This window comes from Tachypleus tridentatus, chromosome 6 (genome assembly GCF_004210375.1).
Source record: "Tachypleus tridentatus isolate NWPU-2018 chromosome 6, ASM421037v1, whole genome shotgun sequence".
NCBI lineage: Eukaryota > Metazoa > Arthropoda > Merostomata > Xiphosura > Limulidae > Tachypleus > Tachypleus tridentatus.
Window position 1 is genome coordinate 64,048,902 of NC_134830.1, and position 17,099 is coordinate 64,066,000.

The 17,099-nt window shown below is 33.8% G+C and overlaps 1 pseudogene across 1 annotated transcript in view; it reads right to left on the minus strand.

The window, feature by feature from the left end:
• Window positions 1-1,578: 1,578 nt before the first annotated feature.
• The window catches only part of LOC143252690 (cell adhesion molecule Dscam1-like), a 117,808-nt pseudogene continuing 102,287 nt past the window's right edge, over window positions 1,579-17,099 (minus strand). Inside the window, exons 24-26 of the transcript XR_013029106.1 lie at window positions 16,357-16,420; window positions 13,708-13,823; window positions 1,579-2,101 (exon numbers count right to left, since the gene is read on the minus strand). The product of XR_013029106.1 is annotated as a cell adhesion molecule Dscam1-like (transcript). The remainder of the gene's footprint in view (window positions 2,102-13,707; window positions 13,824-16,356; window positions 16,421-17,099) is intronic.

Here is a 17,099-nt window from a genome sequence, read left to right on the forward strand (position 1 = left end):
ATAGTAGTTTATCCTTTGTACGAACTCAAGCACAAGATATATAGTAACTGTCATTTGGATAATTTGAGGAAATTTTCGAGACTATCTCAGTAATGTTTTATTTTCTTGACATCTGAACTTTACAGTGTCCATATATTTTCTTCTTCAATACATTGCTGAGGAAACTGTATGGTCTGGTTTATTTTGAATTTCGCGAAAAGCTACTCGAGGGCTATCTGCGCTAGCCATCCCCAATTTAGCAGTGTAAGACTAGAGGAAAGGCAGCTAGTCATCACCACGCACTGCCAACTCGTGGGCTACTCTTTTACCAACGAATAGTGGGATTGACCGTCACATATAACGCTCCCACGGCTGAAAGGTCGAACATGTTTGGTGTGGCGGGGATTCGAACCCGCGACCCTTAGATTACGAGTCGAGTGCCTTAACCACTTGGCCATGCCGGGCGAGAAAACTGTAAGTTGATTTATCTGATCCTACAAGTTTATGTATAATACAGGGATTTTACTACTCGGAATAGGAAAGTGGCATCGTGCACTTATCATCCCAGTTATTAACAGCTAATAAAGTTTATGTATATCACATAATTGGCCTGGCATGGCCACATGAGTTAAGGTGTTCGACTCGTAATCTGAGGGTCGCGGGTTCGAATCCATGTCGCATCAAACATGCTCGCCCTTTCATTCGTGTGGGCGATATAATGTAACGGTCAATCCCACTATTCTTTGGTAGAAGAGTATCCCAAGAGTTGAGTGGTGATGACCAGCTGCCTTTCCTCTAGTCTTACACTGGTAAGTTAGGGACGACTAGTGCAAATAGCCATCGTGTAACTTTTCGCAAAATTCAAAAACAAACAATTAATTCGGGACTTCCCCTGGATTGAGGGGATAAAATGTGTAATGAATTCTATAAAACTGCAAATGTTTCTTAACATTTCAACACATATGTGAGTATCATTCCACAATATCTATCTTGTCGTTGTCACTTGATCTGATATTAAGTTTTCTTGTATTACCAGATTTAAACTTCTGAATCGTGTTTTTGTTTAGAACAATGTGTAGAAATAATTCATTGTGACGTAGAATAGAGTATACTTAATTGTGTTTTTGTTTAGAATAATGTGTAGAAATAATTCATTATAACGTAAATAAACTACATTTAAAGAAATAGAAAAATTCATATTATTGTCTGGACGCTGAACAATGAGCACAAACAGAAATGTTTGAATAAAAATGAAAAAAAACAATATGTACTTCAAACTAGAAAATAAGTAAGTACAGAATATAAACATGGAAATATATCGTTAGACGAAATTGATTAATTAAATATGTTCGCGTTTTATCCTTTTACACATTGTAAACTAATAAATAATTAAGAAAAGTTATGTTTAAAGGAAAAATAATTCATATATATCTCAAAACTTACTTCATCATACTTAAATATAAATGAATGAGGAAGTCATAGGTTTATTTATTATTAATACTTTAAGACAGTTTGGAAAGAAAGTAAGTTTACAGTAATTTTTATATCGTTTTACTCTAGTAATTGTAAGCATTGGGATACAAAGCTGAACACACAATATTTAAGATATATTTGACTTTTAATGTCATATACTGCATTACAGAATAACTTAAACAAATAACCAATAAAATGATTCAGTTGATATTTTGGTTCATATCATTAGACTAAATGTGACGTAAAAGCTTAAAGGTGCAAACATATGTGTGTTTTCTTTACACTTTAAAAAGCGTTGAAAAGTAAGGATATCACAGGTGAAAATCTTCAAGATTAGTCTGAATCAATGAATAAATGTTGGACTGTACTGTTATTTTAAACACTGACAGCTCTCCTTTCTATGTTTCAAGTTCTTTCTTCAGACCAACATGGGTACGATGAAAACACGTTTGATACGAATGTTTTATTAGACTAAAACTTCTCTTTTTCCATTCCAGCTTGAAATACCTGGTGAACTGCATTTTCCTCGAAGAGTTGAAATCTCGCTCGACATGATTATGATTTTTGTTGTTTTTTCTTGTTAACAAGCTTTTGATGAAGTATCAGTAGGTAGCAGGTAAAGTCGGTCGGTGCACAAATTCATTGATGCCTAAAGTAATGTTAAAAATAAAAGTTTTATTTACCTTTCTACAATATATAAAATATGAACAATCCTCAAGTTCGTCAGTGGCCTGGAAAAGTGCTTGTCGTAAAATATCTTCGTGTTATGAAAAAAGAAATCAATCGCTTTAGAAAATAAGTACAATCTTTCAGACACACGTAGTATTAAATATACATAACTATGAAAAGGTTGAAAAGCGAATAATCCCGTATTTAAGTTGATTCAAATATCAGTACTTCTTCTACATATAAAAAATCATTTTTCATGTTTTACTTATGTAAAGATTATGTAAAAATACAGCTGCAACATGATACACAACTTTGATTATTCAAAGATAGTACTGAAAAAAGCAGGGTTATTCTGATGTCTTATTAAAATTGCCTTTTCTAAATGATCCTTTCTGTAAAATTTTTGTGTTAACTAATTATTATCATATCCCTAAATACCCACAAAAATCCTTCAATAAAATCATGACTTGTTTTTTATTATAAATTTTCAAAACTTTCAGTTAACATCAAGTTACTTGCTGTCCAAAGTGAATCCAGTGACCTTAACAGGAGATTTCTGACTGAAAGATTTATTTTTAATTTTATGTTGCTAAAATACTTCCATCAGAAGCTAATTTTATCTTTTATCAGATTGATTTTAAAAGGGTACGACCTTGACTTGTTTGAACTGAAAAGTTTAGTAATTTTTTTGGCTAGTTCCGATATTGGATTGTTGTTTTGTTTCTTCTTACGGAATTCGCGTTTCGCTAAATAATTGTAAGTTTACTTCCTATTGCTCTTTCTAGTAAAATTCTTATTCACGTTAATTCTGTAAAGAGGCCCGGCATGGCCAGGTGGTTTAGGCGTTCGACTCGTAATCCAAGGGTCGCGGACTCGAATTCCAGTCATACCAAACATGCTCGCCCTTTCAGTCGTGTTGGCGTTATAATGTGACGGTCAGTCCCACTCTTCTTTGGTAAAGGAGTATCCCAAGAGTTGGCGGTGTGAGGTGATGACTATCTGCCTTCTCTCTACTCTTATACTGCTAAGTTAAGGACGGCTAGCGCAGATAGCAGTCGTGTAACTTTGCGCGAAATTCAAAACAAAAGAGATCAAACTTCTCTAATGGAATAATCAAATTTTATAAAAACGATTTGTACATTCTAATGCTTTTGAACGTCGCCTCAGATGCGAAACGCAGCGTAATGCACAGAAGACAATTTTAGCATTTACATATTTGGGTCATACCGAATTTCCAACTATCTAAGGTGCAATATCACAGGGTATGATTTAAGGTTCACAGGATTTTTTTGACAGGAGATGCTCTTAATAGTGAAATTGTTAAACAATGTAGTTCCAACACAACACTTTTCCATAAAAGCGAGAAACTTCTCACATAAGGCATGGTTTTTCAAACTATGCTCCGCGGAGCCCTTGGGCTTCGCCATAATTATCTGGGGCTTCGCGAGGGAATTTTAGAATGTTAATATGTTTTTCTAAAACTATAAAATTGAATCAGAATGTTCTGTAGAAAAAAGAAAAATATATATATTTATGTATTTAATATAACACGTTTATCGCGTATTGGGCCTTTTAATATTTTATTCTGCCTAACGTCAGATGATTTTATTTAGCTTTAGAAAGTTCTCGCGGTAAAGTGTTAATACAATCTCAATTAACTTCGATAGTGGCACCACTGGTTGCTAGTTGATATGGCACCATCTCAAGATCGCATGCGTCATTGGAAATGCAAGACAGCCTAGTAATTTTCGTATGAAACATCGGTTAATCCTGGGTAGTGATGTCAACTATCTTTTAAACGTCAGATCTGCACTAGTGGCTGAATCTCAAAAGAAATGAAACATGATGTCACAGCTGAACCTTGTCGAAATTTGAAACATTGTGATGCAATTAGATGCAGTATCAATTGTTTCAATTTCAAAGTATATTTATATGAAGTATAATTATATACTCTTCAAAACAAGAAACGCAAAAGGGATATTTTTGTTATTTTAAAGAGAAATATATGTAATAACTTTAGAAGCTCAGAGTATGTGATGTTACACGTGTTAAGGCACTGATTGTCAGACCAAAATGACAATAAAAGTTGTGCACTTTGGAAAAGGAGGAAAACATCAGATTTTTCGCCAAAACGCATGCGTGTCCAATAAATTTGTTTGAGAGATCTGCATGTTCTGCAAGTGCAACATGTGCAAAATCCCTATAAAAGTGATGGGTTCTCGATTTCCATAGCTCAGTGTTAAGCCACCGACACGCAATACAGTTACGCCAAGACTGACTGAAGCACAACGCAACAACGCTATTGGTAGCTTGGAAGCAGGCGAATCTCGATCAGATGTTACCAGAGCTGTGAATGTCCACCCAAGAAAAAGAACAGCTGATAAAAAATTCAACTGATTGCATCCTAAAAAAACAAATTTCAGCAGGAAGAAATTACACAATCTTGGATTCAAATGGCCATGAAATACCCTGTAATAAGTAACAGAGCTTTGACATTTTTTATGCGTTTTCCAACAACATATCTTTATGAGCTAACATTTTCACTGTGTACAGCTACAATAACCAAATTTAGAAACAGGCTAAATACTGAAGATGACTTGCACTTGCAGATAACAACATGACTCCAAATACTGAACTACTCTGTGAGAAAAAGCAAGCTTATCCGAGCCATTAATAAATAAATAAGTACACTGTACTTTTACTGATATAAATTTTTCAATCAGAAAATTTTGAATAAGTGAGTAGAAGTAAAATATTTTCTTTAAATATTGATATTTTTAATAATTTATATTCTAAAAGCTTGAAGTAAACGTCATCTGGTGCTAGTGACCGACTGATTCTATTTTTAGTGTATTTTTTTTTATCAAGGCTCCGGAATATTTTTTTCTTTCTGAAGTAAAGTTCCGCAGGTCTAAAAAGTTTGGAAACTCCTGGCATAAGGTGCCAAAAAGTGTGAAAGTTATACCTCCTAGATAATCCAACGCTATGGTTATGAAAAAAATTATCCGTGCACCTCAAGATATATTGCAATGAAGCTGTGCATGTGTTCTGTTACAGTTAATGCTATGATAAACGAGTATTTTCACTTGGTGAAAGGTTAAAAGTCTGAAGTTCACATGAATCCAGCAAGAACTTGAAATAAACAGTCATTTTCGTGAGAAAGATGGCAGGGTAAGAATAAAGTGGTCTTGAAAACAGATATCCATTGTCCACTTGAGGGTCATTAGAAAACAACTGTGAAGATGTATGTGCTCTAAGATTAACTTCGTCGTATTTTACAGAACCTTCTTCTAGTGGAAATTGCAATATCGGGCAATAGTAGATAATCATGGCTATCATGGCACGATCAATGACGGACGATGTCGTTTCAAGTACAGTACCTGACCACGAAAATCGTTCTTATAAACTGTGCTTAGTCTTCAGTATAGTCAAGATCCAGTATTACCTTTAAGTTGTATGTACTCCTTTTATTTCTTCTCTAATCTGAACTTTTCACTTCGATTTCAGTTAACACAGAACTTTTCTTTTCGGATAATCCAATAATCTATCTTCTAAGAAAAAAAATTTGTTTCGAGCTTTAAATGTTTGTACACGTATGTATATATATATATATTATAAAAACTGAATTTCAGTCTCTAACCACATTTGTTTTCGACTTTATCAAGATATCACCTTTTTTTAATCAGGGATACAAATAAAATGTTAGAGATCTTTGAAATCAAATTCAGTAATATTATGAAACATTTATGGTTAAAATTAGTTCAAACAAATTATATAGAAACCTGTGCAATAACTAAAACATTTATACATATAATACAATACTTTCTTTTTCCTTTGTATGAAATGAACTTCATCCTGTCTCAGTTCAGGTGAACTAAACAACTGTAAATAAAGGTTTTATATTCAACACATAATCAGAACACACTGCTATCTAAGAGTGAGTGTGCATGTGCTTTTCTTATAGCAAAGCCGCATTACGCTATCTGCTGAGTCCACTGAGAGGAATCGAACTCCTGATTTTAGCATTGTAAATCCGTAGATTTACCGCTGTACCAGCGGAAGACAAACACACTCATGCACACAAGACTTGAGCATTGGGGTGATAAATAGCGAAGCAACTATATGGTAATAATAAATAAACAAACCCATAATTTTGCTCCATCCAGTGATTTTGACCAACATTGTGTCAAGGCCTTTTTTTTTAATAGAATGCTTTGTGACACTAGAAAAAAAAGTATTTTTAAGTATGTAATTTACATGCCATTTTATTTTGCCATCTAAAATATTTTGCTGACTGTATTGAAAAAGAACTATTTTGAAAGGAACACGTAGTGAATTATTAGTGCCTAAATCTTCATTACACTATCTCGTTTAGGTAAGGTAACGCACACGAACTGTGAACGAATTAAATATTTCTCTTAAAATTTGATTTACGTTCCTGAGAAAAAGTGCCATAATTTATTACTAATTAAGATGTTCTTTCGCAATATATATATTTCTTACTTTCAAGAGTATATATCAACATAATTTGATATTATTTTATCAATGTCGCTTGTTCCTTTAAAACTGTTCGTTAAAACAAATATATATATCTAAAACGAATAAATATTCTTTCATACCAGATTTCGATAAGATGATTTATCTTGGACTCATTATTTGCATTTTCTTTCTTGCAAATAAAATTGAGCAAAATGTTAGATAACAATTTGTAAAGAGTCGGTTTTACGAATAATTTTTCATTAACATGTTAAACTGTGGCTTCCAAAGACCTTTCAAGATTAACAGTCCCAAAGGTAGTGATCAAGCTTTAGTTATTTTTACGAATACGTAGATGAACAGTAGCTATGAACTCATTTTCAAAGATGACGCACCCAGGATCTTAAGTGGGTCTAGATCCCCCACCACTCCCAGAGATACCCTGAATCTGCTTGCCTACTTTGATTCTTCTATTTCACAACATGAAATAATAAACGCTTTAAAATTCTACAGAATGGCATCAGGATATAGTACAGAATATGAAGTTTTATGTAACAGGAGGAATAAATTTAGAATTATGGTTGCTAAGGAACAGGATTTACATTCTCAGCTAGTTGTGTGGTATATATATATTATATATTTGGAAAGCTTGTCCTACTATTATATGTTCCCTAAGGCTCGAACTCACAATCCACAGTTACAGTTTCGACAGAAAGTGTTCGTACCCCTGCGTCGTGAGTAGTTTTGTCCTCATAACTTAAAAAGTATCATGATTAGGATAATGAAAGTTTGTGTATTATAAATATTATACTAACACACATCTACATAAAACTTTTATGTAAAGTAAACGACAAATAAATTGTTTATAAACAAATAACCAAACATTGGAGGGGCAGAAAGTGTTCGTGCGACAACTTTAATGGTCAGTTGTGTAGCCTTTCAGATGAATTACTTAGCGCAATCTCTCCTCATAGCCCTTCATGATCGTTTGACAGTACTCGACTGGTATTTTCTTCCATTCTTCTTTACAGAAGGCCTCCAACTCTTGCAAGTTTTTCGGATGACGCTGATGAGCCCTGACTGCGATGGCCACTCCAGAACGCTTATATCATTTCTCTGCAACCAGGATTGCACATATTTCGATGTGTGCTTAGGTTCATTGTTGTGCTGGAAGATCCAACGACACCCAAGCCTCAAGCTCCGAACATCATTTTTGATACAAGTGCCTAATATATCAACGTACTCTTTTTTTTTTCATGATTCCGTTGACGCGGTGAAGGCTGCTTACACTAGAAGAGCTGAAGGATCCCCATAGCATGATCGAGCCACCTCCGTGTTTAACTGTAGGGACGGTGTTCTTTGAAATATTTCGTTTCCCCTTCTTACAGGCCGAAAAGCTCGATTTTAGTCTCGTTTGAACAAATAATACTCTTCCAATATGTAAAGGGTTTATCTACATGCTTTCCTGCATACCTCAATCGTGCTTCTAAATGAACAGGCTTTAAATATGGACTTCTGCGAGGTCGGTATGCTTTGAACCCAGAAGAGTGTAACGTGTTCGTAACTGTAGAGGTGCTAACTTCAACCTCAGTTTCCTTTACTAGTTTCTGTATGTCATTACGTGTTAAACGAGGGTTCCTACTAACTTTTCTGAGAACCTTCCTCTTGGTTCTCTCTGGAATTTTGGTGGGGCGTCCGGAACGAGGGAGGTTAGCAGTTGATCCTGTAAGCTTAAACTTGGCAATTATGCTTTGAACAGCAGATTTTGGCACATTAAGTTGTGTAGCAATACCGGAAAGAGACACACGAGACTTGTATTTTACGATAATTCGGTTTTTAAATCACTGGACAGTTGTTTCCTGTTCGCCATTATGACCAAGCAGATAATGCGTGGACGACGCTAAATTGCCAAAAATACATTTTTTGCTGGCTAAATTCCAATAATTATTAACACAGTGTCCAGTTCTGGAGTGGTATAATGTAGTTTATTCACTAAACTAAACAAATTTTTTACGGAAATATCAGTTTCTTTACACGTTCTGAACTGTACGAACACTTTCTGCTCCTCCTACCTTTGGTTATTTGTTTATAAACAGTTTATTTGTTGTTTAATTTACATAAAAATTTGTGAGATGTGTTGTAGTATAATATTTATAATATATTTTACTTCTATTAGCTTACTCGTGATATTTTTTAAGTTATGAGCAAAAAACCACTCGGGACGCAGGGTTACGAAACCTTTCTGTCGTAACTGTAATAGTGTATGTGTGTATGTTGTGTATTTTTTATAGTAAACCCACATCGAGCTATCTCCTATATTCACCAAGGAGAATCGAAACCCTGATTTTAGGGTTGTAAATCTGTAGAATTACCACTATCCCAGTGGGATACATTTAATAGATCATATCATGAACACTACGTGTTAATTAACGAACTCTAAAAGTTAAGCTAAACTTTTAGTAATAATATATTATTTTTTCTTAAGTGTTTTTTTACACTTGTATTTGTCACGAAGTTCTTTTATATATTATCTGTTCAAGTTAAATATCTACACTAATTCTTTCATAAACGACAATATTATAATGCTCAATTACACACATTTTTATATGTATAATGTCTTGACAACGAACCGTTCCATGTACATATAAAATGTAAAACACACCAAATGTTTGTTTTTAATATTTCGTTCAACATGGCCAGGTAGTTATGACACTCGACTCGTAATACGAGGGTCGCGGGCTCGAATTCCCGTCACACCAAACATGCTCGCCCTTTCAGCCGTGGGGGCATTCTAATGTTACAGCCAATCCCACTATTCGTTGGTAAAAAAGTAGTCGAAGAGTTAGCGGTGAGTGGTGATGGCTAGTTGCCTTCCCTCTAGTCTTACACTGCTAAATTAGGGACGGCTAGCGCAGATAGCCCTCGTGTAGCTTTGTGCAAAATCCAAAGCAAACAAACAATACGTTAGCGTTCATACGTTAAACATATTTATCCATTTTGGTACTGGATAATTTTTATCACTTAGATTCGTATATGATTTTTGTATTTGAAATTGACTACCTAGTAATATGGCGGGTGTAAAGTAAAAAAAAATATTAATAAAATAGTTGTAGAATGCTTTGCTCACTAGAATGTGGCGCTTTGGCAAGCTTATATAGCCCGTGAAGGTTTTTCTTTTTTTTATGGTAGAAAATATTCTGTATAAAAAAAATTAGTTAAGGAAATGTTTGATTTGTTTCATTTGTCCATAAGTATTTATGCAGAAAAAATAAAATTTTATAATTATTTCAAGGACTTTTTAAATGGGTTTGATTCATGATATATCCCTCTCTTCAGACATATTATACTTCAGTGTCGTTGCGAAAATGCCGCAAGACCATTAGGTTCAGTCATGTTGGCAAGGTTTCGTTGTAATTATATTTACTAATCTCATTATGTATTATTCTTCAATGTTCTTTAAGAGCAATGAGTTATTATCTGCTGTCTAAAAACAATTAAAAGGAAAAATGATATTTGTTGCTGAGCTTGGATGGGTTGTGCGATCTCACGTGCTTTCAAATGATTGTATTATCCAACTAATTGAATGTAGAGTGTGTTTTTATATATATATTTTGCTATTTCATTCTAACGTTTGGATAAAAGCTAATCTCCACATTGCACTCAACACACGACTGGTCTTGCTGAATTATGACATTACCTAAAGTTAAAAACTTCATATACCGCGACATCCTCAATATTCCTAATTATACATCATGGAGTACTGCTGATGTCATAGGATCCATTGGAAATACATTTCGAATAACGGCATTGTCATCAGTGTTGTTGTTTCTATGTTATTTAAGGTTTAATACGCTGCCAATTTTACTATTTAGAGAATACATAGAGATGAAAATGTTGTCATTATCACTATAGTTAGACAGTGTAAAATGTTATAAATACGTTTATATAGACAGTATAATAGCTTAATGCTATACAATGTCTGTCTCAAACTTAGAACTGTTCTGGACTCTTAAACTTTGACAAAAATGATAAAGTATTAATTTGAAAAAAAAGGACAACTAGAAGTTATGACAATAGCGTCTTCTGTTATGTGTCAGAAGCTATGTCATTAGAAAACAAATCATTCTACGGAGAGAATGGATCGTTTTAATTTTGATTATGACACAACATTTACAACTCCGACTAAAATATAATCGCATTAATTTTATAAAGATCAAGTAAATAATTAATTTTTTCACCTAATTTCGTGAATAAACCTTGACTACTATTCTTGAAATAATGCAAAATGTATTTGTTCTGATTGTGTATTTCACATATGTATTTGTGCCTGCGCATATTTGTATGATAATGTTTAAAAATAAGATGCTTTATGTACAAGGCAGGTAATGCGTCAAAATATTGAAACTAAGTCAAACTGAAAACGCGCGGTTATAGTGAGAAAATGAGAAAAGATGTGAATGAATATTCAACACATTTGCACCAGGAAACTGATGTGAAAATTCACTTCCTTTTTAGCTGTCTGGAAGAATTGTACTATCCTGAAATGAAAAGTGATATATTTTATTGCCTGTAAGTAAACGTGTAATGATTTAATATGCTAAAACTTGTGGCTAGATATCTAAGCATGACACAGCCTTGTAATTAATGAGCTCGATTCACAAACTGCTGACCGCAGGTTCGAATTTCCGCCACTGAAGAATCTCGACTTTTCATTCTTGGGGGCATTATAATGTCACAGTCGTCGATAGCGGGCGGTGTTGACTTTGTTCTGTCACTAATAAATTTTAGACGGCTAGTGCAAAACAAAGTAAGCCAACCAATAAGCGGAATTGTGTTACGTAATTACACTCTTATTTGTGACACTCTAAGTATAAACATTTAGAAATATGCGCATTGTATTAAAATGAAAATACGTGCACGTACTGTACATATTTATGAGCTTTTCGTTTTAGTTTATTTTCAATTGTATTATTGTTTTTTTCAGTCAGAATACGACCTACGTATTGAGTGGGCCTGGCATGGTCAGGTGGTTAGGGTGCTCGTCTCACAACCTAAGTGCCGCAAGTTCGAATCCCTGTCACACCGAATATTCCCGCCCTTTTAGCTGTGGGGGCATTATAAAGTAACGATCAATCCCACTATTCGTTGGTAAAAGAGTAGTCCAAGATTTTGTGGTGGGTGGTGATAACTAGCTGCCTTCCCTCTTGTCTTACACTGCTTAATCAAAAATGGTTAGCGCAGATAGCTCTTGTGTAGCTTTGCGCGAAATTCAAAATAAACAAACAAACATGGATACTACAAGTAAAGTTATTTATCACAAACTGGTTACAGCAAAATCTTCACTAATGTAATAATTTGTTAGAAACACACTTATATAATAAACTTACTGTTCTGACGTTAACTTATTGGAGCAAAACAAGTTTATAAAAAAACATAATTATTTTAACTTAGAAAATTTTCAGACGATATGACTAAATATTTAAATTACGTTTGTAAATGTAGTCGAGCTAGTCAGAACTGTAATGTGTTCATTTGTTAAATTGATTTTTCGTAATTTAATTCGCTATTCTTTTCTGTTCGTTTCTATGGTAACAACATGTTTCCTAGAAGAAACGTGCATGGTAATGTAATCCTATAAACCACGATAAAAAACTCCAACAAAGATTGAAACCAACGTTGAAATATATAATTTCCAAACGCTGCCGCTGTTACATTGAATTGAAAGCTTCGTTTTTTTTTGTTAATGTAAAAGTGATTGTAATTGATCCCTATGAATACAACCTAAAGGAATGGTAAAACAGTTATGTTGGAAACGTTTTGGCTAAAAACAGTTATGATGGAAACGTTTTGACTAATACAGTTATGTTGGAAACGTTTTGACTAATACAGTTATGTTGGAAACGTTTTGACTAATATAGGTATGTTGGAAACGTTTTGGCTAAAAACAGTTATGATGGAAACGTTTTGACTAATACAGTTATGTTGGAAACGTTTTGACTAATACAGGTATGTTGGAAACGTTTTGACTAATATAGGTATGTTGGAAACGTTTTGACTAATACAGGTATGTTGGAAACGTTTTGACTAATACGGTTATGTTGGAAACGTTTTGGCTAATACAGGTGTGTTGGAAACGTTTTGACTAATATAGATATGTTGGAAACGTTTTGACTAATACAGGTATGCTGGAAACGTTTTGACTAATACAGTTATGTTGGAAACGTTTTAACTAATACAGGTATGTTGGAAACGTTTTGACTAATACAGGTATGTTGGAAACGTTTTGACTAATATAGGTATGTTGGAAACGTTTTGACTAATACAGTTATGTTGGAAACGTTTTAACTAATACAGGTATGTTGGAAACGTTTTGACTAATACAGGTATGTTGGAAACGTTTTGACTAATACAGGTATCATTGGTTGGTGGAAAAAGGTTTAGTTTCGAAAATTCCTTTAATTCTCTTTCTTTATATTGTAAATCTCAAATAAAAGAAACGATTGTTTGGTCATAACGTATGTAGTGTACTTTTTGTTGTTAATAATATAATTAAACCAATTCTTGAATAAAAAAAATCATTTCCTAATAATCTAAAGTTTAGATAATTAATGTAAAGGACAGTCCTATTAGAATTGGTTTGGTTTTTGAATTTTGCTCAAAGCTACACCAGGGCTATCTCCGATAGCTGTCCTTAATTTAGTAGTTAAGACTAGGAGGAAGACAGCTAGTTATGACCATCCGCCGCCAGCTCTTGGGCTACTCTTTTATGAACAAATAGTGGGACTGACCATCACATTATAATGCCCCGACGGCTGAAAGGGTGAGCATGTTTGGTGTGACGAGTATTTCACCCACGACTCTCAGATTATGAGTCGAGCGCCCTAACACCCTAGCCATACCAGGCCTAATTAAAAATAAAGAAAAAACACCTATATAACAGCAACTATACTACTTAATTACATGATGTAGTATCTAATGTAAAATATTTTTTTAAACAGACAACGCATAACAAAAAAACAACAAAAAACAGGTCATACTATTTACCAAATGTAATAATGGTCGTCTTAGCATTACCTTAGTATACTGTATCATAGACCATAATATACTAACCCTTGAGGCCTTGAGAGTGGTCTCTGTCATATTCTGTCTCAGAAAGTTCCTCTGGTTCAGACAAATCTTTGAAATCCTTCAATATTGGTCTGTTATCAAGGATTACGTGAATTCCACTGGCATAAAAGAAGAAAGAAAGAGTATTTATATCAAACATCATAAACATCTTCAATCTTCATTCACCAATGTGTTGTTAACACCAAGTTTTTGATGAATGGATAACGCCGATTACATTTCAGCTTAGCTTCGCAGCAAATAAAAAAATCCTGGATCTTTAGAAATGTTTTGTTCACTTGTAAATCTCCAGAAAACAAATGCACATTTTTGAGAACAAACGTTTTAAAGGAACATTCAATATAAAAAAAAAAACATTTCAGTCTAGATTAAGACAAACTGGTTCACATTGTTAACAAATATCACAAAACTAGTTGAATGATGCTATGCGATATATATATTTATATATCAACTATGATAATAATACGTTATCCATTACAACAGTTTATCTGTGACCTCTGAACAAAGCAAGCTAAGTAATGAACTTAACTAATTAAGCATGTTTCTCTTACTATTTAGGAGTATATAAAGTTATAAAATAAACACGTATTGATGTATTAGTTTGGTATTTTTACTGTTATTGATATTTTTGGTTGTAACTCATTTTTGAACTTGTTTGAAATGAAAAACTTAATTATGTTAACGATACGTAAAAGACATTCCGGTACCATTAAACCACAAAGTTATATTAAGAAGATAAGAAAAATACCAAGTTTTTGTTATATATTTAAAATACAGTTGTTAAGCCTTATGCAAGATCTATGCGATAATTCCATTAGAATTACTAAACCCACAGAAGCACAGCAGAAGATATGTATACAATGATTTGTAATGTACTTCTCAGCACGTGAAAGTATTGATTTATAGATGTTAATTATCAAGTGTATTTTATCCCTTATTGTTAGATCATCACAATAAAACAGACTGTCGTAACTAATATTGTCTATGAAGCTCATAAATAATTGTCAAATTCTCTGTCTATAAACCTGTTCCTAACCCTAGTTTAAGCAGACGGTTCAGAATTTTTCGCGCTAAGCATCACAAAAGGACCTCTGCGTGTAGCTGTCCCTATCTCTAAACTGACATATTAGAAGGATAGTCACTAGTCAAGAGCAACTGTCATTATGAATCTGAAGTTCATGGTGACTAAAATCTATTAAAAACATTAATGACGAACTCCTGTTAATCGTGTTCTACAACTTTCACAATGCAAAAAAACGAAAAACTTCATCTGTCTTCTCGCTTGAAACATCATAAGCAGTGAAAAAAATAATAACACATCAGCATGGTATCACACGAATATTTAAAGAATTAGTACAAGAAAAAATATCCCGATTAGTTTTGACAGGGCAAATTTGTCATTCCCAAAAGATAGGACAAAACTGTTCCGAGGCCAGAGTGAATCGGTCTGGTGCGTTTTGTTTTGAATTTCGTACAAAGCTACACGAAGACTATCGGCGCTAGCCATTCCTAATTTAGTAATGGTAGACGAGAGGAAAAAAAACTAGTGAATATTATGACACCACCATGGCTGAAAGAGCGATCGTGTTTAGTAACAGGGATTCGAACCCGCGACTCTCAAATTGAGAGTCAAGCGTCTTAACCACCAGGTAATGCAACGCTTCACAATGTATGAATAGATGCCTATGACGGGTACAATACAGCATGTTTATATTGATAAAAAAAATTTCTTTCATTTAGAGTAAAGTAATGTGAAGACCAGTGTTGTTGGAAAGATGTTAAAATATTACGTGTTCACACAACTAACCACAAAATTAATTTCGATCAATCAAAAACCTTTTTTTTCACATTAACACATCATGAGAGAATCGATAGAAATATTCAGAAAATATAGAAACATACTCAGGAATGAAACAGTATCTGGTCTCAATCGTATTTGAAAGCAGTTTCTTTTATTGTAACTAGTTTGACTCTGAAAGTACAAGGCACTGTGGTCATTAGAATCTATCTATGTACATAGTGACCGGGGAAACTGACGAGCTTGGTTTGTTGATACAAGTCTAGACTTGTTTGTTTTGTTAATTATTTAATTTTATGGGAATTATTATGCTAATGCTTTAGTGTGAAATAAAATGAAGTTAGACTAACGTTAAAACAATGAACAGTTTCGTGACATTAGTAACAACAAAGAAAAGTTCACGAGTGAACGTAGCTTGAAAGTACCTATAATGACAGAAAGTAAAGGTACAGTACATGTGTTTTAATCTCGAATTCATAATATTTAGACACATTTCTTTAAATTTCGCGCAAAGCTACGCGAGGGCTATCTGCGCTAGCCATTCCTAATTTAGCACTGTAAGACTAGACGTTTTTTTTTTAATTTCCCACAAAGTTAGTCGAGGGCTATCTGTGCTAGCTATCCCTCATTTACCAGTGTAAGAGTAGAGGAAAGGTAACCAGTCATTACCACCCACCGCCAACTCTTGGGCTACTCTTTTACCAACTAATAGTGGAATTGACCATCACATTATAACGCCTTTATGGGTGAAAGGGCGAGCATGTTTGGTGCGACGGGGAGTCGAACGCCTTAACCCGCTTTGCCACGCAGGGCCATCTTTGGAACTTCTACAGTACCTTTGAATAGTGTCTTTGTACTTCGCTTCATCCACTTCTTCTAACACTTTTGGCGGGAGAACAGCTGAAAAAAATCAACGGTTAATATTATGAATTGATTAGAGTAAAAAAGAAATACAGAAATCTGATAAAGACATATATACACAGGTATATATGTTGTGTGTGAATATATTGTGTATTAAGATGTTGTGTGTGAATATATTGTGTATTAAGATGTTGTGTGTGAATATATTGTGTATTAAGATGTCATCCATTGTGGCTGTCTATATTCTTATTTGCACATAAATTTAATTTAAAGTAACCGTTAAAGCTGAAGTAGCTACATTATGTTTTCTAACCATACTTGAGTCAATATGCAGTATTTACGTATCTACTCTTGTATTGAAGTACAGTAACAACACTACAAAACCTCGGTAATAACCCTTCATTATTTTTTCTACGTGAAAAACTATCAGATGGAGTGTAAAGTTTGGAATTCACTTTGATTTAAACGATTGTTTTTGTAACTGTAAACACAGAAGACAGCATATATGTGTCACTGTTACTTAGGATCTAACGAGTCTAATAGATAAAAAAAAAAGAAATTGCACCTGATTTGGGAGAAGGGAAACATAAATGGAAAGAACTATTCAGTTAGACGACAAAGTTTAGTGGCCAGCAAAAGCAAAAGACAAAATAATATAATATTTATCCAGTTTTGCTTTGTGAACTCATCTTGGTATTTTTTTTATAGTAGTAGTTGA